General features: G+C 40.3%; 1 pseudogene; it reads left to right on the forward strand.

Annotated features, from left to right (window-relative positions):
• The window catches only part of LOC122800249, a 120,080-nt pseudogene extending 102,140 nt beyond the window's left edge, over positions 1 to 17,940 (forward strand).
• Positions 17,941 to 23,636: the final 5,696 nt, after the last annotated feature.

Consider the following 23,636-nt stretch of genomic DNA (forward strand, 5'->3'; position numbering starts at 1 on the left):
ATCTTTTATTGCATAGTGATAAAGTAATTTAATTTCAACAATTTTTCTGAAGTTAACCAGCTGTATTCCAGTTTCCACCGTTAAAATATATACATTTAAACAGTTACAATAGTGCATGTACATTTCAGTTCTATCCTAGTAGGGCATACTGTGATTACATTGCAAACAGCACTTTGCAAAAACCTTTTTAACACACACTTCTGTACCAGCAGTTTCATATACAAATGACATACAGTTCTAATACATTTGTTACGCAAGCATCTTATATAAATCATGTTAATATTCATAAATGACATATAATTATTTACAAAATTCCAGATAGCTGTGCTGGCATTATCCCCATTTGTCATAGCTCCCCCCCCCGTGAAGATTGAAGCTAGTTTTTCAAGTGACCCTTGAGAAACATTGCTTGAGAGGGATGAGTCTATCTGGGAATACATTACCCCATACCCTGTCTAGACAGACCATCTGTGTTGCCATTGCTAACCCCTCTGTGGTGCTGCACTATCATATCATATGCCTGCAACCATAGGCTCTACCTTAGTAGCTTATCATTTTGCTGGCTGGCATGATGCAGCCATGTTAAGGGACTGTGGTCTGTAACTACAGTGAATTTCCTTCCATACAAATAAGGCTAAAGTTTCTGAAATGCCCACACTATGGCTAAACATTCCTTTTTTACAGCTGCATAGCATTCTTCCCTGGGGTGGAGCCTTCGACTGAGACATACCACTGGGCACTCTTTTCCCTCTGAGGGGATCTGGCTGAGTACAGCCCCCACTCCATGGTTTGAAGCATCCACCTGCACAACAAAATATTTGCTGTAATCTGGACTGGCTAACATAGGGGGTCCTCCCAAAGCTCCTTTAAGGTTCCGGAATGCCTGCTCACATACTGAGGTCCACATTAAGTTATCTGGCCTGTTTTTCCTTGTCAGGTCTTTGAGGGGAGCAGGTATGGCACTATAATTGAGGACAGGCTTTCTGTAATACTCTGCTGGTCCTAAGACTGTCCTCACCTGCTTTTTGGTAACAGCAGGGGCAGGCCATGCCTGAATGGCTTCCATTTTGGCAGGTTCTAGCATGATCTTACCACAACCCACTCTATGTCCCAGGTAGGAGACCTCTGCCATACCCACCTGACACTTACTGTGCTTAATGGTTAACCCTGCCCTCTGTAGTCTGCTCAACACCTCCCTAACATGCTGTAGGTGCTCTTGCCAGGAATGGCTGTAGATGACAATATCATCCAGGTAAGCAAGGGCAAAATCTCCTGCTCCTGCTAGGATAAGATCTACCAGCTTCTGGAAAGTCACTGGGGCATTTTTTTCATCCCAACAGGCACCTATGTGAACTCATACAAGCCAAAAGGAGTCACATAGGCTGACCTCTCTCTAGAATTGGGAGTGAAGGGCACCTGCCAGTAACCCTTGGTAAGATCATTCATGATAAGATACTAAGCCCCACCCAGCTGCTCTAGGGATTCATCTGTCTTAGGCATGGGGTAAGCATCTGACTCTGCGTGACTATTTAATTTCCTGTAGTCCACAAAGAACCTGGTGCTGCTATCCTTCTTCAGTACAAGCAGCACTGAGGAGGCCCAGAGACTGCTGGACTCCTGAATTAACCCCTGTTCTAACATTTCCTTTATCTCCTCCCTTAGAATGTGTTTGACTCTCTCAGGCACTCTATAAGGGGCCTGCTTGATAGGCCTTTGGGGTCCTGTATCCAAATAGTGCTGCACCAGGTGGGTACACCCTGGTTTCCCAGCGAACATGCCCCCAAACTCCTTTAACACTGCTCATATTTCTCAAAAGTAGGTAGGGGATAGCTGCTGGGACATAGATACTGCTTCTACTGAGGTGTCAGTCTGAGTTTCACTGAAGAGATCAGTCACCAGATCCCTCTCAGACTCCTCCTGCCATCCACTGCAAATACTCAGCACGAGGGCCTCTCTATCATGGTAATGTTTCGTCATATTAAGAGGATACAGTCTGTGTCCCTGTCCCCTGCCTAGCAGTTCTACCATGTAGCTAACATCACTGACCTTCCTTACCACTTTGAAGGGTCCCCTCTCAAGCTGCCTACAGCTTATTGTGTCTGACAGGAATGAGAACCATGACCTGCTGCCACACAGCATACTCTCTAGCTAGAGCATTCTTGTCATGCCAGACCTTTTTCTGCTGCTGAACTTCTGCCAGGTTCTCCTGGGCCAAGCCCATGAGTTCTCTGAGCCTTGTCCTGAGGTTTAGGACATATGTCACAGCGGCCTCCTAGTGGGATTCACACTCACTCTCTCACTCATCTCAAATCAAATCTAGAGGTCTCCTCACCCTATGCCCATACAGCAACTCAATGGGTAAAAAATCTGTGGATTCCTGGGGCACTTTTCTGTAAGTAAACAACAGATGGGCAAATATTTGTCCCACTATCTGTTAAACTGGTCTGCAAATGCCCATAGCATTGACTTTAGTGTAGATTTTAACCTCTACATCAGACCATTAGTCTGGGGGTGGTAGGGAGTGGTTTTAGGTGCTTCACCACACAGTGCTTCCACAGACAAACCAGCAGGTCTCAAAATGCACTCACTCAAAACACTCCTTAAAATAGAGAACATTGACATTTGTGCTGTAACAGAGACCTGGTTCAAAGCAGCAGAAAGCACCACTGCACTACCAGGCTATAACTCATTCCACACCCTTCAGCCCCAGAACTTGGTGGTGTTCCCATATTCATAAAGGATACATACACCTCCACATTGGTAGCCCAACATAATGCATCAGAGATACTTCAGGTGCAGCTAAGATTGGATAAGACAGTGATTCAATTCGTAGCCTGCTACAAGTCTCCAACCATGTCCCAAGACTCACACTCCACATTCCTAAGCACCCTGGAGAATATTAGGGTCCAACCTAACACTCTCATACTGGGTGACTTCAACTACTTCTCCATTAACTGGGAAAACTACTCATGTACCAATACACTTGCCCAAAGTTTCCTGGAATTCATTAATTCCAATGACCTGGACCAGCTTGTTTTTACCCCACTAGAGGTAGCAACATCCTTGACCTGGTCAATACTAACATGGGCAACCATTGCTCTACACTAATAGTCAACTTCTCCCTGGTTATATCTGACAACAAACTAATCACCTTGGAAATCCACCCCCCCCCCCCCACACAATGGTAACCACCATGAAAAACTTCTCCAAAGCTAACTTTAGGCTCTTAAAAACAGAGGTGGCTAACTTGACAGCACACATGCAAATGGACAATAGTTGCATGACTGCTGAATCATACCCCGATGCTCTGTATGAACACGTACACAAATGCATGGATCTCGGCATACCCAATAGAACCAAGATACTCTCCTACAAAAAAAGGAAGCCAATCTGGTGGTCCTCTGCCATAAACAAACTTTACAACAGAAGGAAACTGATGTGGAATTATGTGAAGTCCCAAGACTGGAAAAGCACCCTTACCAGCCTCAACAAAAGTTGAGATCCCTCATCAAATCCTCTAAAGCTTTTTATGAAAACAGAATTGCAGCAGATAGTAGAGACAAACACAAGGCCTTCTATAGTTATGTAAAGAATCTCCACGGCAATACCCAGATTTACTCGGAGCTACTGCACAATGGTACCTCCTATACCGAGCCAACAGATATTGCCAATATACTGGCTGACAGATTCAGTGCCAACTTTACCCCCCCAAAGGACCAATCACAATACCAGTTGTTGCCAGGCACCCAGTATTACTGTTGCACAAGTTAAAACAACACTGTGCAAGGCCTAGAATACAGCTTGAATGGGACCTGACAAAATCCCTGGCTGTGTTCTACATGAACTAAAGAGTGAACTGGCACCTCATCTGTGTGCCCTGCACAATCACAGCCTCACCTCAGGCTTTGTCCATATCAAATGGTGCACTGCTACAGTCCTCCCTCTGCACAAAGGAGGAGCGATTACAGACCCTGGGAACTATCGCCCCATTAGCCTGATGAGTCTGATATGCAAAGCTATGGAATGCATCATCATGGACCTAATAAACAAGGATATAGGGAATCTCCAAACTCTGGATCCCACACAGTTTGGTTTTGTGAAGGGTAGATCATGCCTGCTCAACCTGGTTGACTTCTTTGAGTCAGTTATCAGAGCTGTGGATGAAGGCAGGGTAGTTTATACAACCTAGCTTGATCTGGCCAAGGTCTTTGATTCCATTCCCCACTCAGGAATCATAGAAAAACTAACTAAGCTAGGCATCAACCCCTATATCACTAGGTGGGTAGCAAACTGGGTCACAGATAGAACTCAGAGAGAGAAAGTAGCTGACTCCAAGTCAGACTGCTGACCAGTCATGAGTAGAGTCCCACATGGTTTGGTCCTGGTTCCTCTCATGTTTAGTATCTACTTCTCTGAAGTTCAGGCCAACATGAAGGGGCTCTGGCTGACAAAGTGTGCAGATGATTGCAAGTTGAGAGCTATTATTAACTCCCCAAGTGATGGTGACATCCTACAGAAAGGCCTCACTGAGACCAACGACAGCTGTCAGAACCATGGCCTTAAGCTCAGTGCCAAAACATGTGTCGTCATCACCTTTGGGAAAAACCCAGTTCCCATGAATTACCACATCGATGGTAGTCCACTGAACATAGAAGGCATCATAAGAGATCTGGGAACATAGGTTGACAGTAACCTCTCTTTTGACTACCACATTGCCACTGTGGTCAGAAAGTCCTTATATGTGGCACATCTCATTACTAAGGGTTTTGAATCCAGGAAGAAAGAGGTCATTGTCTCCCTCTACTCTTCCCTCATTAGGCCAGTCATCGAATACAATGCGCCATTTGGTATGTACCTCACCAGACACCTGCAACAACTGGAGAGGCCACAAAAGTACCTCACAAAGAGGATCCTGGGCCTTAACCACTTGTCTTATATGGAGAGACGCAAAAAAACTCCAACTATTCTCTGTCTCATATTGCCTATTTAAAGGCGATCTCTACTTGACTTACAAAGCCATGTCTGGCTCAGCTCTGTTAGAAATGCTACATATAAAGAAATCCCAATTCCTCCACACCGCATGTTCCAGAGGCCTCTACCTCATTACCACAATCAACAGAACATGCTGGAGGGCCAGGTTCATAACCCAGAGACTGCCCATGCTATGGAATAGACATCCCATACATGTCAAACAGAGCACCTCACTGACCCTCTTCAAGAGAAATCTCGATGAGCGGATGGGAAATAGAAAATTCATCCCCGGGATCACTCCAGTGGCTCTACTCGACAGAGGCACTGGGAACTACGGTCAGGTGGCATGATGCCAGGGTAATCTCCTGGGCTAGGTTTGTAAAGGCTCCAGGGCCATTTGCCTAGTACACACCTATGAACCTATGAAATTGGTGTGTCTGTCAGTCAGTATTTCTTTTGGGATACCTACCCTGTTGAAAATTTCTAACAAAAATTTTTCCAACTTTTCTGCCTCAATGAAAGAGAGAGCCACTGCATCAGGGTATCTGGTAGCATAATCTACTACCACTAGGATGTACGTCTTCCCTGTGGAACTTGAGGTACTCAGATGCCCCACAATATCCATAGCTACCCACTGAAATGGCTCCTCAATCACAGGCAAAGGCACCAAAGGAGCTTTAACCTTGTCTCATGCCTTACCTACCTTTTGGCACTGCTCACAGGCCTGCAGTACTGTGTTACATCCCTGGAAATCCCAGGCCACTAAAAGTTCTGCATAATACTTCTCTTGGTACACTTTATGCCCATATGACCTGCACAGGGAATGTTATGGGCTATGGCTAGAAGTGCCAGATGGTAGGTTCTGAGCATTACCAAGTGCTGTATTATGTCACCCTCTATCCCTCCCTCAGGGGTCCATTCTCTATACAGTAATCATTTTCTCAGTATACAGATTTCCCCTTTCCTTGAGAATCAGTCATCTCCCTGGCTACCTCCCTCAAGCCTTGTATTGTAGGGTCTAAAGCTGTGCCTGTCTTAACTCTCTCTTTGTAACCCTTCACAGCTCCCCTTCCATAGGAAGTCTGGTATCCTCTGACAGTGGTGCCTCACTGTCAGCCTGGGTACTACTACTCACCTGTGCCCTTGCAGTCACTCTGTCCAAGGGAACATCAGTACCCACAAGAAGTTGTGGCTCATCTTCAGTCTCACTGCTACAGGGTATCTCCATCTCTGAAGTAACCACCTTGCCAGTCCTGGCTTTAAGTGTGCAGTCTGTCTAGGCCCCCCCAGGCTGGCAGACTCACATGCTTGTCTCCAAGCCTGACTGTGTATAACTGCATGAACACAAGGTACTGTATTGTCAAAATCATTCCCTATGAGGACAATTGCAGGGATATCCTCGAACACATCTACTTTCTTGCTTGCTTCCTTTTTCACCCTCCCAGTCAAGGTGAAGCTAGCCACAGGTATTTGGACTGGGGTCCCTCCTAAATCTCTGACTGGAGTAGACTGCCCAAGCAGATAATGCTCCTCTTTAACTATTGCAGGCTTCACAATGGTGAGGTCAGAGGTTACGTCTCTCTTAGCAGTGGCCTCTTTTCCATCTACTAAGATAGGATATAGCGTCTTGTTGTAGCTTGGTAATCTTTTTTCTGTAAGCTTCAGGTGTTAACTTAAAACACTCAAACAATTTATTTTTAGCTGTATTATAATTTAAGCAATCAGTATCAGACAGCTTTACCATGGAGTAAGGGGGGTCAGGAACTGTACCCAATGCCCTTGATCAACATTGTACTGTTTACAAATCCTTTCAAACATATGAATACAGCTATCGAAATGATCACCCTCTGTAAATTGTGGAAGAAATTTACTGACCTTTATTACTCCTGGAGTTTGGCTATTTCTTTCCCATTACCTGCATGACCCTGGCAAAGAGTCAGCATCTTCCCCTTTTCATATTGCCTCTGCCTCTCATTTTCCTCTCAGCTTCCAGATGTCTCAGTCTTTCTGCTGCTTCTAATTCCATTTGTTTCTCCTGTTGCAGTCTCTCTGCTGATTCAAATTCAAAACATTTGGCCTCCAGCTCAAGTCTCTTTAACTCCAGACAGATTTTTAAGTCCTCTGAGGCAAATTTGAACTGTCTATTTTCTGAGAGTTGTACATCCCCAAGGCCAGTTTGGTTGTCCTCCTGTTTGCTGGTCTGTGATGCAGTTGTGACTAGGCTGCAACCATTTCTACTTTAGTCAGGTTGGCATGACAAGTCCTTTGGCTTGGCATATCTCAGCCAACTGGCTCCTTGTCAGTTTAGCATAATCCTCTGCTGACATCCTTGCCTGCTCTCCCTGACTAACGAAGCTAACAAAAAAATAAATAAAACTATTGTGATATAAACCTCTGAATGTCTACTGTGTGGCTGCTTGAGAATACAAACGGCTTCTTTAATAATCACTGTTTACAGGCTACAAGAGTTCAATATCCACACCACTAAATCCCAGTATGTGGATATCCCCACCACTGCAATCCAGCACTGGACCAGTAATCACAGCCTCAATCCTCACCACTGGCAACAGTGGGGGATGTACACTGGGAGGATAACAGGTACATGCACAGTATTTCCAGATGCAGCTCTCTGCATCAAGTGCAATTTCTCTTAAGAGCACACAGAGACCACAGTCAGCCTGGGGCTGGTTTCTCCCTCATTCTCCAGATCTCCCGTAAGAGTCCCCACTGACACAGCTATAGCATTGAGATTTCAGTGTATTGGCCAAGCCAAGACCTCCAGCACCCTTTCTGTTACACACACATACACACACACACAGACACACACACACACACACACACACACACACACACACACACACACACACACACACACACACACACACACACACACACACACACACACACAAACACACAGACACACACAGACACCTGGGAAAGGCTGGCACAGGTTTACTAGCTATGCCCCCTTTTGTCCAGACTATAACGTAGTTAAAACTGCCACCAGCCAACTCCTCATCAACTACTTTAAACCCCTTAAAAAGGGTGTCCAATCTTACTGTGTAATATTAATATTAATACAAATAGTAGTTGACCAAGAGAAAAGGTATTTGAAATGGCCCACACAGTGTCAACAAATAAATATGCAAGTACTCTCAAAACTTAAATATCTCTAGACAGATCACCACAATGAAAGGTTTAAATATGTTTAATAATAAATAATAAAAGAACAAGAAAATAATCAGTATATATTCACAGTCAGTAGCATCTGAGTTCAAATCACAGGAAATATTTAAAAAAACATTGCAGGACAGTCTCAAATAAATAAAAAAATATCTAAACTAAGCTTCACTATACCCCTGACTAAATCAAAGAAAATTACTATACTCTAGTTAACTTACTTAATTAGAGCAAGGCAGATGTGGTGAATAGTTCTTGTCAGGTCCAAGACAGAATACAGAATGCCCTGTCTCTCACTAAGAGTCTTCTCAATTAATATCTCAAATATTACTTCTAGGAAAACTTACAGAATGACATCATTTCTTGTCATCTGACTCCTAGTTCCCAGCTGAAACAACAATTGATGATGCTGGCAGTATTTAGCATCTACCTGTGAAAATACAAAGACCTCAGATCTTTGGCAGATGCTGGAAGTCATAAAACAATTGCTTTCCTTCTTGCTTTCAGAGATTAGTTCACTCAGAAGACAATACAGGAAGCTTTTCAGCACAGACTCTGTGTCTCTAGCTCAATGAAAACTGAAAGATACAATCTTTTATTGTGTGCTATAAAGTAATTTAATTTCAGCTATTTTTCTGAAGTTAACCTCCTGTATTCCAGTTTCCACTGTTAAAATAAGTTCTATGTCTGAACAACGAAAAATCAAAATATCAAACGCTCACATAAGCAAATAATCAGGAACTTGAAATCGCTATTGTGGGAGGCTGTGCCCCCCATGCCCCCCTGCTAAATATATATATACCTACTCCGAGATCACACTACTGTGAGGAAAGGGCAAATATTCCAATCTTCACTGTACTGCGATCCCAAAAAAACAACATTGACTTCCTGATTATTCACTCATGTGAGCGATCAACATTTTGAGTTTTCGGCATTCTAAAGTAGACCCTTAAAATATATACATTGAAACAGTTACAATAGTGCATGCACATTTCTGTTTTATTCTAATAGGGTACATTGTGGTTACATTTCAAACAACACTTTTTAAAAACGTTTTCAACACAAACTTCTCTGCAAGTAGTTTGACATATCCATGACATACAGTTCTAATACATTTTAATGCAATCATCTTACATAAATTATGTCATGTTGATATTCACAAATGACATATAATTATTTACAAAATTCCAGATAGCTGTGCTGGCAGTATCCCCCTTTGTCACATACCTACTGAATAAATTTGTTCAGCATGTCATTCTTTCCCTTGGTAATTTTACCCCATAATAGAAGCCTGGTCTATTTCTGTCCCTTGTGTTACTACTATTGTTGCACTTTGTATTCATAGACAGTAAAGGAGTTGCTTAATGCTCACTGGCTACCATCTATAAATGGACACACATGACATGTGTTGTGAGAGTTGTACTGGAAACCATCGTCTCACAAACATAGACGATAAGTAAGCAACACATAAACTCACCCCTAACTCCATAAGATGGCACTAAACCCACAAAAACTAAGCTTGTAAAATATTAATCTCAAGTCTCAAAGAATCAAGACTGAAGAAACTCAACAACTATCCAGTAAAATAACATACTTAGTAACCAAGCAGCAGACAACAAACCATCCAGTGCCACTAAGCCTGCACCATCAAGTAAAAACGTTCTAGTAATCAGTGACTTCATCATCAGGCACACTGGTCATTCACTTGGCTAGCAATTCCTAGATATAAAGAAAGTTAATTGGCTTTAACAACTGGCTAAGTATCTGGCATTTCCAAGGGGGATCCATGATTTTGTCATCTTAGTAAGAGCTGAGCAACTGTCTAAATTGCTTCTCCATGGATGACCTGAAGTATTAGTAATGGCCAAAGCACTTGATGTCTCCATGGTACGTGTGTATATATATATATATATATATATATATATATATATATATATATATATATATATATATATATACAAAACTCGCCTCCTGAACATTATATTACATCAGAAAAAAGGTTCTGTAGTCCCAGGCACCCCTATAATTACTATGAAACAAGCCATCTCAGCCCTGTTAATATCTGATGTGTTCATATATCACACTCTTTACCTGATTATCAGTACCAAATAAGGCCTATTTAGCCTCTTTAACACATGTCTCTTCACAGGTTATGTTCTCAAAGTCTGGAAAACAACCACTGTAATGTCTTTACACAAGGATGGTCCAGCCATTGGCAATGGTAGTTATATAATTATTTGTCTTTCTAGCCTTATAGGTAAAGCTATGGAACAAATTATCTAAAAACTCAATAATCTAGGTATTAAAAGCGTGCATGCCTTGGACCTATATCAATTTGTTTTTGTCAAAGGCAGTTGCTGCCTCCTTAACCTTATTAATTTCTTCAAAAAGGTTGTTAAAGTACTGCATTACACATACACCACACACACGCACACACACACACACACATACACACACACACACACACACACACACACACACACACACACACACACACACACACACACACACACAATTTATCTGTGCTTGGCCAGTGCCTGGTTGTTGGATAGATTCCATCTAGTTAAAGGCAAAAGCCCGACAATTTTTGGGCCTCAGATCTTCAAGTTAATGTTCTCGATATGCTCCAAGATGTCATTACTCTATATTAGTACCGGTACAAGGACAACAGTCTCAAAGTAAGTATAAAATAGTATAGTATAGCTAAACTTAGTAAGCAAAACATTTCTACATTTCTTCATCCTCAGATATATATGGTGCATCCCTCTGATCAGCACTGTCATAAGAGACTTATGCACTCTTGTTGATAACTTATTATCTTTTGATCATTATTTCTACAGAGAAGTTTATAAATCCTTTTATCTGGTCCAGCTAATATCCAGAGACATGTCCTAAAAATTGAAAGAAGTCTTAATTTACCTTTGCACCTTTACTCACCCCCCCCCCCCCCATCAGACCTGTTATTGAATATAATGCCCTTTAGGCATGTACATGTCAAAGCATTTCACTCATCTTGAGAGACCTTAAGATTCCTAACTAAAAAGATAAGTGGCCTTAAAACCCTCAGTTATGGGGGCAAACAGACAGCCCTCTACATGTACCCAGTCTCTTAAAGACTTCTACGAGGCATGAAAGACCTGGACCTCCCTTTGTAGAACAAATGACCCCTCAAATACTCACTTAAAGGAACTAAATCTACATTAAGAGATTAATGAGCCATGTTGGCATGATAGTTTCATATCCCAATGTGGCCTGTACCTCTGCTTTTTTTAGGCAGTGTCGGTCTTCTAAACATAACAAAACAGAACCTGGATAACATTAAGGTATTGCTGATCAACATTAGTTGCCCACAGAGACCTGGTTCACAACCAGTGAAACACTCCATCGATGCAGGCTTTTAGTGCCTACCATATGTTCAGGATCACTGCATTAGATGAAGGCACTAAAGGGACTAGTGTCTCTGCATTCTTAAAAACATTATGCCTCTAGACTAATTAGACAAGGTAATGACCTGGAACTCTTCTACATCCAGCTTACTATTTGCAGGTGGTGTAATTTATCCCTACTGCTTTACTCTTTTCAGTTATAACTTAGGATGAGCGCAAATTGATATATTTGTTGAATTAGGATGCAAAAATATTCTTCTGGTTTAACAAAGTAAATCAGAAGATCACCTGCATAAAGAGAAAGCTTAGATTCCTTTGTCCCTAAATGATAACCAACAATGTGAGACCTTCTTATTTTAATAGCCAGTGGCTCTAACTAAAGAGCAAACAACAGGAAAGATAGAAGGTACACCTGTCTAGTGTCATGCTGAATAAGTATAAGGTCTGTAAAAAACTTATCAGTCTACTATTTAGCTGTGATGCTGCTGTCCATGGCTTATAGAGGGGCTACCTACTTCTGGGAAAATCCTCAGTGTCATACTAGTTCCCAGTGATATCCCCAACAAACCCAGTCAAATGCCTTTTCTGTGCTGAAACTAGCCAATAACATTTTCTTATTGAATTTAGGAGCATTGTCAATGAGTTAAAGTGTGTTAAGTGAATCAGATTTAATTCTGCTATGAACAAAGCATGATCGATCAGGGTAAATCAAATATGGCAATATATTAGCAAGTCTGTCGGATATAATCAACATTAATAATTTATACTCTTGATTCAGAACTGAAATTGGTATATAGGAAGAGAGAAGAGAAGGGTCTTTTCCTGGTTTCAAGATAAGTGATATGACTACCTCTTTCCATATTGAAGGGGTAGGAGGTTTTCTTTCAAAATGCCATTAAAAATGTGTGAAAAAAATTACTAAAAATTCTTGACCATTCCCATTTGTAAGGGCCTAAAGTTAAACCATTGGTACAAAGAGATTTGCCAAGGGTCAGTTTTACCTGCAGTGATAACATCTGTGGCATTATGGACTGTCTCAGACTTTCTTGGAGAAGAGGAGGGAAAGTAAGAGAAGACAATTCTTTATCATTGTAGACACATCCTGAATCTGGGCTTCCTTAGCATACGGGTAACTGTAATGTTGTTTTTCTTTTGGCTTTTCCCGGTTAGGGGTCGCCACAGCGGAACTCCGGTCCACTAATGATTGGCAGTAGATTTTTACGGTGCCAAGGTGCCAGCTCGATGCCCAACCTTCAACGAAGGCAAGCCCATTTATGCATGTCTTTTGAATGTCACTCAAGCATGGGGAGGACATGCAGACTTCACAGAGAAGGCACTCCAGCCAAGAATCGAACGGGAGAACCTCTTGCTGTGAGGTGACAATGCTACCGCTGCACAACCGCGGCTGTAATGTTCTGTTAAAATACAAATAATATCTTTAGGAGAAGTGTATATTCTGACTGTAATAGGTCCTTCATTTGCTTAACATTCCTCTAAATGTCCTGTCACCATAGCCTTAGGACTAAGTATTTAAAATTAGAAGGTGACATATCAAAGTTTTATAACTTTAAGTACTTTATTGTACCCTTATATAGGAGGAGAGAACATACTTGCTACTTATGGTCTTGTAATCACAGTTCTAAACCTTTATCTCCCCTTGTCATAGTTTTTTGTACTTCTAATAACAAGGCTACCAATTGTCCAAACCTTGTTTGCTTTATGTCTATCTGTATGTACTTACAAGTAACCTGTCAAATGTTCCTTAACCCAATCCAATACTGACCTCTGTCCCCTCCATTTCCCACATGAGATATCAAAGCTTCATTAAACAATTTATTCAATGTTAGGGATACCTCATTCTGAATACATAGCATAGTATTAAACCTCCAAAATGATATGGGGGAAATCTGAGGCAGGCAGAGCATTACCATAACTGGTGCATGGGCAGAAACCTGTATAGTGGCAACTAAAAAGAAAGATAGAAGATGTTTGGATTCCCAAGAAATATACCTCCTTTCTCTTCTAGAAAAGTCTTAGAACTATGTGAATAAGGAGGATAAAAAGAGCAGAAAGACTCAGTATAGTATGTATGTCCACCATGCGAAAAAAAAATGGAGCTGCTTCTTAAGGAAGGTGGCTTATAGAAGTAGCTTTGAAAGTGAAAAAAAACATAGAAGACAGAAAATAATTTAAATAGAAAGCGAGGAGACAAATTCAACAGAAAGCAAAGGAAAAATATGAAAAAAGCATGGACAAATCAATACACCTCAAGCATTTATGAAGAGAAGACACATGAATGTTACCAGATGTAAATGAACCACTGGAAGACTTAGCTAAGGAGCATGCGGCAAAACAAAAGAAGAAGAAAGACAAAAAGTAAAAAAAAAGCAAAGAAAGAAAAGAAAAGAAAAGCAAGGAAGAAAAAAAGACTAACAAAAAGAGGTTTCCATTGATACTTCTCTGGATTTTGAGATTTTGAAGAGGTGTGGGTTGAAGTAGAGATCAAGCATGAATCAGCAAGCACAGACAAACTTTGTCAGGTTAAGATGGGATTGTCTGACTCAGCCAAGAACATTAGCTCTCAACAAAGAGAGACAGGAGTGGATGACTTTAGACTTCATGTCATTTGCAGGACTTAAAGCTGAAACACAGAAAAGTTACTTGAGTGGGAAGAGGAAAAAGCATGTGAACAGGCTGAAATTGAGAAGAGGGAACTGAAGCCTTACTTGAAAAATGGTGGCATGGGCTTACCTCCAGAAGAAATTTCTGTGCCATTAGTTAAAAAACTACAGCTGTGGAAGATGATGATTTTATCTCATTGAGAAAATCATATTAATGAATAAAACAGCAAGCTGAAAGAGAGAATCATAATGTGGAAGATGTTGTAGCAGAAAGACATGGGTCCATGGAAGTATTTTGCAGAAGAATGGAAGAAGCTCAGAAAGTCTCAGGTTTGTAGAAACCAAGAAAAACTGATTCTAGGAAACAGAGATGGCAGATGCCAAAAAACTGTGAGTCTGAAACCCTTAAAGGAAGTAAATAAGTCAATATGAGAAAAAAAAAAAAGATGTTGGATAACAGATCAGGAAAGAAAGAATCAGAAGTTACTACAAAACCTTGATCAACAGTGTGAACGTGAATACAGCATAGAAAGGCACTGAATTGTGCAGCATGCTGTGGAAAGGCAGAGAAATAATTTGCATGAAAATAAATGGACAAATAAAATGACAAGGAAGAATAAAGAATGTAAAAATGAAATTAAATAATCCAGAAAGAAAAATGGCCACAGCAGAGTAAGTGAAGAAGTTGAATACTATGTCAGGTGACAGGAGAAATGTTCACCTCATAGTGCTTTCAAATCAAAGCTTTTAAAGCCATCTCATGACGAAGATTCTTCAACCAGGAGCAGCATTTAAATCATACAACATAAAACATCCTCAAGGTCTCTAAGCAGCTGCTATAGAAGACCTCACGATGACAATGATGGCGAGCAGCAGAAGGTTCAGACAACTAAAAGAGCTAAGGAGTAAGTGTCAGACTGAGGCTACTTCTGCAGTCTCTGCAAGGAGTATGATCAGTAAGGAAGTAAACATGGAGGAACAACATGAGGATGTAGTTGTCAGAGCAAGACAGAGTAAGAGCTTGGCCAGTGAACTCAGCAGTGGAACCACTAGAGCCAAAAATAGAATGAAGAAAGAAACAGCTGATTGAAACTCATGAGGGCAAGGAACAATTCAGGTATTTCCAAGATGATGACAATATCGGACTCAAATATATAATGAAGGGGAAGAAAATGGTAACAACATAGGACCAGAATGCACTGTTTACTTAAATAGCGTCTAAGTTAATAGAGAAGACAGAAAGAGACGACTACACACTGGATGATGTACTTGTTTCAAGCTTGGTCAAAAAGGAGGGGTATTCAAAAGAAGATGAATGGCAATGGCAGAAAGCAGTCAATAAACACAAGCAGCTGGCAGCACAAATGGAGAAGTACCCCTACTGCTTTGACAGCCTGGAGCTTCCAAAATATCTGATTGTTGGCAGAAAGTAAAAAGGTACACATCTGCCCACCCAGTGTCCAGACCCTTGAAGAAGGTCACTGTCTGATTTTTACTATGCAACACCACTGTGCAGCTACACTGGTGGATAACTATATTGAGGATGAAATTCAGATGTTCGGAAAGGCATGGGTGAAGATGTTTGAAGACAAGGATCTAGACTGTATATTCCTTGAGACAAATTTCAGCATGAAGATATGATATAACATGGTGAGTGTATTCCATTAGCAAAGTTAGTAGGAGATGTTACCCCCATATATTTTAACAAAGCTATAATGGAATGTGGAGAAGAGTGGGCCATGAATAAGAAACTAATTGGCCTCTCCTTGAGAGATACTCCCTGATCTGTCCCAAAAGCACTGCCCTACCTCTCTCTGTGGATTTTGACCTTCAAGGAGGATTTGCTCATGTCATTGAAAATTAATGTAACTTCTCTCACTTTTTTGGCAAGGAAACACTTAGTGGAATGATGGATTTAGAGTGAAGGTGTTAGAGAAAGCCAATGAGAGAAAGTTTTGAAGATGAAAGGAAAAAAAGTGATGCAGTTTGCCTAATGGTGGAAGCCATATGGTATAAAAACATTTATAAAGTCTAGCAACTCAGAAATTATGAAATCATTGTTTGTTAGTTACATTAGATCCAATCTTGTATATGAAATAACAATATGGAAACCTTATAAGAAAACAAGCATAAGTAAACTGGACAGAGTACAGAAGAGATGTACCAAGGGCATCAATGGATGTGAACATGTAAGTTGGCATGAAAGACTAAAATATCTTAACTTGTACAGTGTCTCATATAGATATTTAAGAGGAGACCTTATTTGGGTATATAGGGCATTTAGAGACAACTGCCTCTGGGAATGTTTGGGATTATAAAAAAAGTAGTAGATAATCCTCAGACAACCTATGTAGAAGGTTGTATAGGAATGAGAAGTTTACTAATTGGTTCTCTGAGAGACTACCTAATGCATGGAAATGACTACCAAATTACATTAAAGGGAGCACTAGCCTAGATATCTTTAAGAAAACCAGGACACTTATTATTGAAACAAATAACTGGTTTGGTATATTGGCAGACTAGAAGGGCATTATTCCCCATGTCTGAAATATATGAATGTATGTATGCATGGAGCCTTCCTACAGGTAATTGATAATGCTTTCTGGGGTCAGCTGAAAATTCAGTGGGTTCAGCCTCAAAATTCCAGTCTGCACTCCATAAAGATAACCCCACCTGCAATGTCATATGTTCCCTTTTAAGAGAAACCAGTTCCTTAGTTGGCATGCCAGGGGGTAAGTAAACATTAGTCAGGGTGACCTTATTCTCATATATTACAGCCTTGGGTAAAATGTACCTTCCATAATCTTCAGTTAGACTGCACCTTATATCAAAAGCCACATCCTTTCTTATTAGTGCAATACCCCTCTGCTGCAGCTGGAGGGGTACCAGGAAACATATACTTCAGAGTACCCAGCATTACAAGTTGCAGTGAGCTAGGTTTTTGACAAATGAGTCTCCTGAAGACAAATTATACATGGTCACACAACAAATATCACTCACTGTTCACATGTAGGTTCAGTGATATAACTAGTAACTTAAAAATTCATACAGGTAAGACAGAAAGAACAAATTTAGCAAGGAGATATTGTACCATCACTTTATCACTATTTAAATGCTGTCTTTACTTATTTTAAGTGTCTTGATAAAGTCTCTGATTTGTCAGAGATGAAAGCACTTGATTTTGATTTTATGGCTTTTAAGTCAGCCTTCTAGAATAAATATTTGCACAACTTAACAGCTTAGTGCCTCTGCCTGGACTCGGATTTGTTGGTTTTATCAGTTAGTATTCACAAAGTGTCTAACTCCAGTTATAGCTCATTGCAGGCCACATGGTATCCACATTTTTCCATATTTAGATGACTTGCTTATCTTTACAGTCTTTTCCAAAGTATCAGGAATCTCCCTCTTGGGTGAGAGATCCCTTACACAAGCTGGGATAACAAGAGAACATTCAAAAGTCTTTTATGACTCATTCTCACAGGATTGTATTTTTTGGATGTCAACTAGACACCACAGGTCAAAGAGCACGTCTTCCACAGGAAAAAATATAGATTTACATTTAGGTAAATTTTTAGGGGTTTGTACTCAGACTTCAGTCAATGTGAGGGAATAGTTCAGGATTCTGGGTTTCGTGGCTTCTATGATTTTCACGATATCTCTGCCAAAACTCCAGAGCTGTAATTTACCAGAAGAGAAATCAGTTGGTGGATACAACAGATATCCCTAAATCTAGGTCACTCCTTCTCCCTCCCTGTTCAAAAGCAGTCAGTCATCACAGATAGCACAGACTTTGATTGTGGAACAGTTTCAGGAGGGATAAAAGTAAAAGGTGTGTGGGACACCAAGGACATACACACACATATAAGTGTAAAAGAGATGCTTTCCCTGATCAAGACACTCAACTCTTTTAATCATCTTTTGTCGCCAGAACCTCTTCAAGTTGTTACAGGCAGTACCACAGTCATGTGGCACATCAACAAGTGCAGGGAATTCAGACCGTTCCCCCTCTGTAAACTAACTATTTTAGCTTGAGATATTGTTTCACAGCAAAATCTCACTCTACAGGCATTCTATATTCCTGCCAGAGCAAAATTGTGTGGCTAACAAGCTGAGGGTAGACCCTCACAAATGGAAACTAGATAAGGGGTCTTCCAAGATTTGATCCACATATGTGGACTTCATCAAGTAGACCTCTTTGCCTCCTCTTTGAACAATCAGCAGGCACAATTCTTCTCCAGGACTACATGCAAGAAGGCCTGGAAGACAAATGCCTTTTCTTTTCTTTTTTCTTTTCTTTTCCTTGGACAGGAATGTTCCTCTATGCTGTTCACCCTTTCCACTAATATCCAGGATACTACTGAAGATGCAGAAGGAATCTCCAAAGATCATTGTAGTGACACCCTTCTGACCCAGGCAGCCATGGCTCTCCTTTCTTTTAGAAATGGCTAGGAGCAATTACCATAATCTTCCTCATAGACTCCATCTACTCACACAAGAACAGGAGTGTTTGATACACCCTGGCACCAATCAACTTCAATTGATGGCCTGGATGATAAGAGTCTTAATTCCTTTCAGGGTCCTATTTATTGAGGACATGTAGTAATACAAAATGTAGACAAGAAGGCCTGCTACTAGTAAATCATATAACAGCAAATGGAAAAGGTATTGTAGTTGGTGCCAACAACATAATCAGTGTCCAATCGTGGCTAGTTGTTCTCTGGTTTTACAATATTTGTGTGAGTTACTATCCTATGGCTTTCCTACGACTCTGTCTAAAGATTTATTTATCAGCCACTTTAGCATGTCTGTCCAATGGATCCATTTCTTTCAATGCATTCTCATGTCAACATGTTTTTGAAAGGGGTTTTGCATATGAGGCCTCCAAGAAAATTTGTGGGTCTTTCTTATTGTCTTACTTTTATGTTAGAAAATGTAACATTTGCTCCATTTGAAACAGCTAACCTGAATGATTTGAGGTTCCTGACATAGAAAACAACAATTTTACTGATTACTCTGACATCTGCAAGAACATCTGAGTTGCAAGCTCTTATGGTGAGTCAGCGTTATTTAATTTTTCACATGGCAGGGTATCTTTGAGAAATAACCTTATTTTATGCCTAAAATTGTATCTGAGTTTACTTTAAGCCAAACTGTCGTCTCTCATTTTCTTTCCTGAATCCAAAAATGAGGGAGAAAGGAGAGTGCCCACAGACAACTCAGGTACTGTCTTAGAACTTAATCTTTCAGATCTTCTGATCAATAGTTTTTTTTTTAGAGAAGTTAAGAAGGGAAACCTTTGTCAAAACAGACCATTTTCAAATGGTTATCTGTGGTTATTACCTTTTGTTATATTCAACACAACAAAACTATTCCAGTCAGGATCAAGGCCCACTCTACCAGGGCCTTGGCTTCATATATAGCTATTTGAAAAGGGCTGGATTCTAGAAGCTGCAACTTAATCTTCTGTGTATACTTTTACAAAGAGCTATAAGCTTGATTCTTTCTTTAGGTCTAGATTAGGTTTTGCAATGCCCATTCTTCAGTGGCTCTTGAACTCTTCTCCTTCCACCTGCCAAATGTAGTAAGCTAGGGGAATCTACCCATATAGCTAAGGCTACTGAAGCAGTGATCAACATAATGAACATAGTACCGCTGTGTAATTAAACTTACCTTAACTGCAGATGTTTGAATGATCAGTGCAGCAGTAGTCACTTACCTTTTTATTTTGGTGAGGATATTTATTTTTTTTTCTTCCTAGCATTGGTCTTTCTGTTGGCAGAGCAAGCTCTGAAGTGCTTGGCTCCCAAACTTGTCTTTAAGTCAGCTGCTCTATCTGCCTGACAGTTTGTGTGTATGGTGTCCTATAGCTTTAGAAGCTGTCTGGCTGTTTTATCCTTGACAGGATATAACCATTATAGCTAAGGCTACTGCAGCAATGATCATTCAGACTTCTACTGTTATGGTAAAATTACTTACACATCTGTCCCTTATTGATTTTGCTACCAATGGTCTGCAGAGTCATTACTTAACATTTTCATATGAACTTATGAACTTACTATCTGAATACTCAAGCATTTGGCATTTTGATATAATTTTGTCAACTGATTCTGCTATCAGTAACCACCGAGCCAGTCCTGGTTTTGCCTGCACAGAATGTTATGAAGTTTCTTCAATCTGAGATTATATCAATCCAGCATACACAGAAGAACATACAGAATTCAAAACAGAGCTGTATGATAATTCACTTGCCACGGACTGATGATGTTAACTCCTTACCACTACCTTTCTATTGTCAGACCAATCAAAGATCACCATCATTAATACTGATTGTGCTGTCTGTGGTGAATAAAGAAGTATTTATCACATTGTCCCATGACTGGATGAATGTCATTTTTAATTTCTCCAAGTCTTTTGGGTTTCTAATACCATGACGGGAATGGACCCCATTCCTAAGTCAAACTATGGTTAAAGCTCATGAAATTAGTATTGTTTCAGTCTTTGAATTTAGCCAGAAGTACTCTTCTCAACAACCACAATGTGCCCAGTATTGACTACTGCAATTCGTACAGAGTTACATGTATCGGTAACATATCTAAGTATGACTGCAAATTTCTTTTTTATAAGACCCATTGCTCCAACTACTATTGGGACTGTCTGGGTATTATCCTTCTTCCATACTGCCCTCATTTCTGCTGCAAATCCTGGTATTTTATGACTTTGTGTCTCTCTGTACATAACGCAGTGTAGTCACTGGGTGTAACAATTTCAATGATCAATGCTACTTCTGTTGTCTTTTCAAGGACTACTATATCTGGGATTTCTCTCATCAATTTTTTGAACTGTTGGTAATGGGTAATGCCATATGAGATAAACTTAATCATCGTCTATAATGCTTTGTGGCTCATTCTGAATGCACTCTGATGAAATTCTCCTATTTCTTAAGTTTTGTAGCTACAGCTATATAATAAATCTCAGTCCTACTGATTTCCTTCACCCTTATAAAATCCTCTTGCTTTTGAATATATTTTTGCTTCTGTGATATATTTTCTTCAAATCCTGTATCGGTTTTGCAAGATAATTTTCGACTGTTTAGTTAGAGGAGGAGAAGGCTTTTACCTGATTTCAGGTAGAAATTATTGCCAGCATACAATATAATCTGAAGACTGGGGAGTTCTACAGTAAGTTTGTTGATACAAAGTAAGAATAGAATCAGCTCTATTTTCGGTAATCTACATCTGTGTGTGTACTGCTAAGAATTACTGGAAAAGACCATGCTGTAAGTCAGAATTACAGGCATTTGTGGCAAATTCTACAAAACCGATTCAAAAGACATTTTCAAATTAATGAAAACAACACCAGTAAGTATGTGGAATTTATTTATTTATTTATTGTTATAAGAAGCCTGAACTTACTGGTTACTATGTTCCCAAAGTTGTGATGAGTAATGGACACAAACATTCTCTTAAACCACTGTGGTGGAACAAACTTTGTAATAAGAAGCCTTTGCATTCTATTCTATTTAACACACTTTAACATGAATAAAGACAAATGTTTCAAAACAATGAAATAACTCAGGTTAGAGATTAGAAAATGTAAGGCTGATAATAATAGCAAAATCTTTTACAATAATGCACAAGGAAGAAAAGAAATCTTATGTAATAAATGTACCTCAGAGAGAAGGTTGGATGATGTGCAGATAGTGAATCATGAAGTGCAGTGGATTAACAAGGAGGAAGTAAGGATAGCTATGAAGAGGATGAAGAAGGTAAAGGCTGTTGGTCCAAATGACATACCTGTGGAAGCATGGGGGTGTTTAGGTGAAATGGCAGTGGAGTTTTTAACTAGATGGTTTAATGAAATCGTGGAAAGTGAGAGAATGCCTGAGGAATGGAAAAAAAGTGTTTTGGTACCGATTTTTAAGAATAAGGGTGATGTGCAGAGCTGTAGTATCTACAGAGGGATTAAACTGATCAGTCACAGCATGAAATTATGGGAAAGAGTAGTGGAAGCTAGGTTAAGAAAGGAGGTGATGATTAGTGATCAGCAGTATGGTTTCATGCCAAGAAAGAGCACTACAGATGCGATGTTTGCTCTGCGAGTGTTGATGGAGAAGTACAGAGAAGGTCAGAAGGAGTTGCATTGTGTCTTTGTGGATTTAGAGAAAGCATATGACAGGGTGCCTAGAGAGGAGTTGTGGTATTGTATGAGGAAGTCGGGAGTGTCAGAAAAGTATGTAAGAGTGGTACAGGATATGTACGAGGGTAGTGTGACAGCGGTGAGGTCTGTGGTGGAGTGACGGATGTGTTTAAGGTGGAGGTGGGATTACATCAAGGATCAGCTCTGAGCCCTTTCTTATTTGCAATGATGATGGACAGGTTGACAGACGAGATCAGACAGGAGTCCCCATGGACTATGATGTTTGCAGATGACATTGTGATCTGTAATGAGAGTAGGGAACAGGTGGAGGAGACCCTAGAGAGGTGGAGATATGCTCTAGAGAGAAGAGGAATGAAGGTCAGCAGGACTAAGACAGAATATATGTGTGTGAATGAGAGGGAGGATAGAGGAATGGTGAGGATTCAGGGAGTAGAGGTGGCGAAGGTGGATGAGTTTAAGTACTTGGGATCAACAGTTCAGAGTAGTGGTGAGTGTGGAAGTGAGGTGAAGAAGGGAGTACAGACAGGATGGAGTGGGTGGAAAAGAGTGTCAGGAGTGATTTGTGACAGAAGAGTACCAGTAAGAGTGAAAGGGAAGGTCTACAAGAGGGTAGTGAGACCAGCTATGTTATATGGGTTAGAGACAGTGGCATTGACAAAAAGGCAGGAGTCAGAGCTTGACGTGGCAGAGTTGAAAATGTTAAGATTTGCACTGGGTGTGACGAGGATGGACAGGATTAGGAATAAGTATATTAGAGGGTCAGCCCAGGTTAGAAGGTTTGGAGACAAAGCCAGAGAGGCAAGATTACATTGGTTTGGACATGTGCTGAGGAGGAATGCAGAGTATATTGGGGAAAAGATGCTAAGGATGAAGCTGCCAGGTAACAGGAAAAGAGGAAGGCCTAAGATAAGGTTTATGGATATGGTGCGAGAGGACATGCAGGTGGTTGGTGTGACAGAGCAAGATGCAGAGGACAGGAAGAAATGGAAACAGTTGATCTGCTGTGGCGACCCCTAATGGGAGCAGCCGAAAGAAGAAGAAGAAGTATAACAATTGTTTACTATAAGTATTAACAGCTGATATTTCAGAAATATTCGTTGACATTTTTCAGGGATATGCAAATAAACAATTATGAATTCTGCCCTCTCTTCGCTATTCTAGAAGTACACACAGCCTTAAATGAAGTAAAGAAAAATATCTGTATGGGAAATGATGGCATACCTCGCTATTTTCACTTTACTCTTACAGAAAAATTAAAGAGATTTTTTTCTACTCATTTAATATTCTTTTGTAATATTATTTTGTCCCAACTTTCCGGAAA

The sequence above is a fragment of the Protopterus annectens genome, chromosome 4.part0, assembly GCF_019279795.1.
Source record: "Protopterus annectens isolate FY-2018-M chromosome 4.part0, PAN1.0, whole genome shotgun sequence".
Lineage (NCBI taxonomy): Eukaryota > Metazoa > Chordata > Ceratodontiformes > Protopteridae > Protopterus > Protopterus annectens.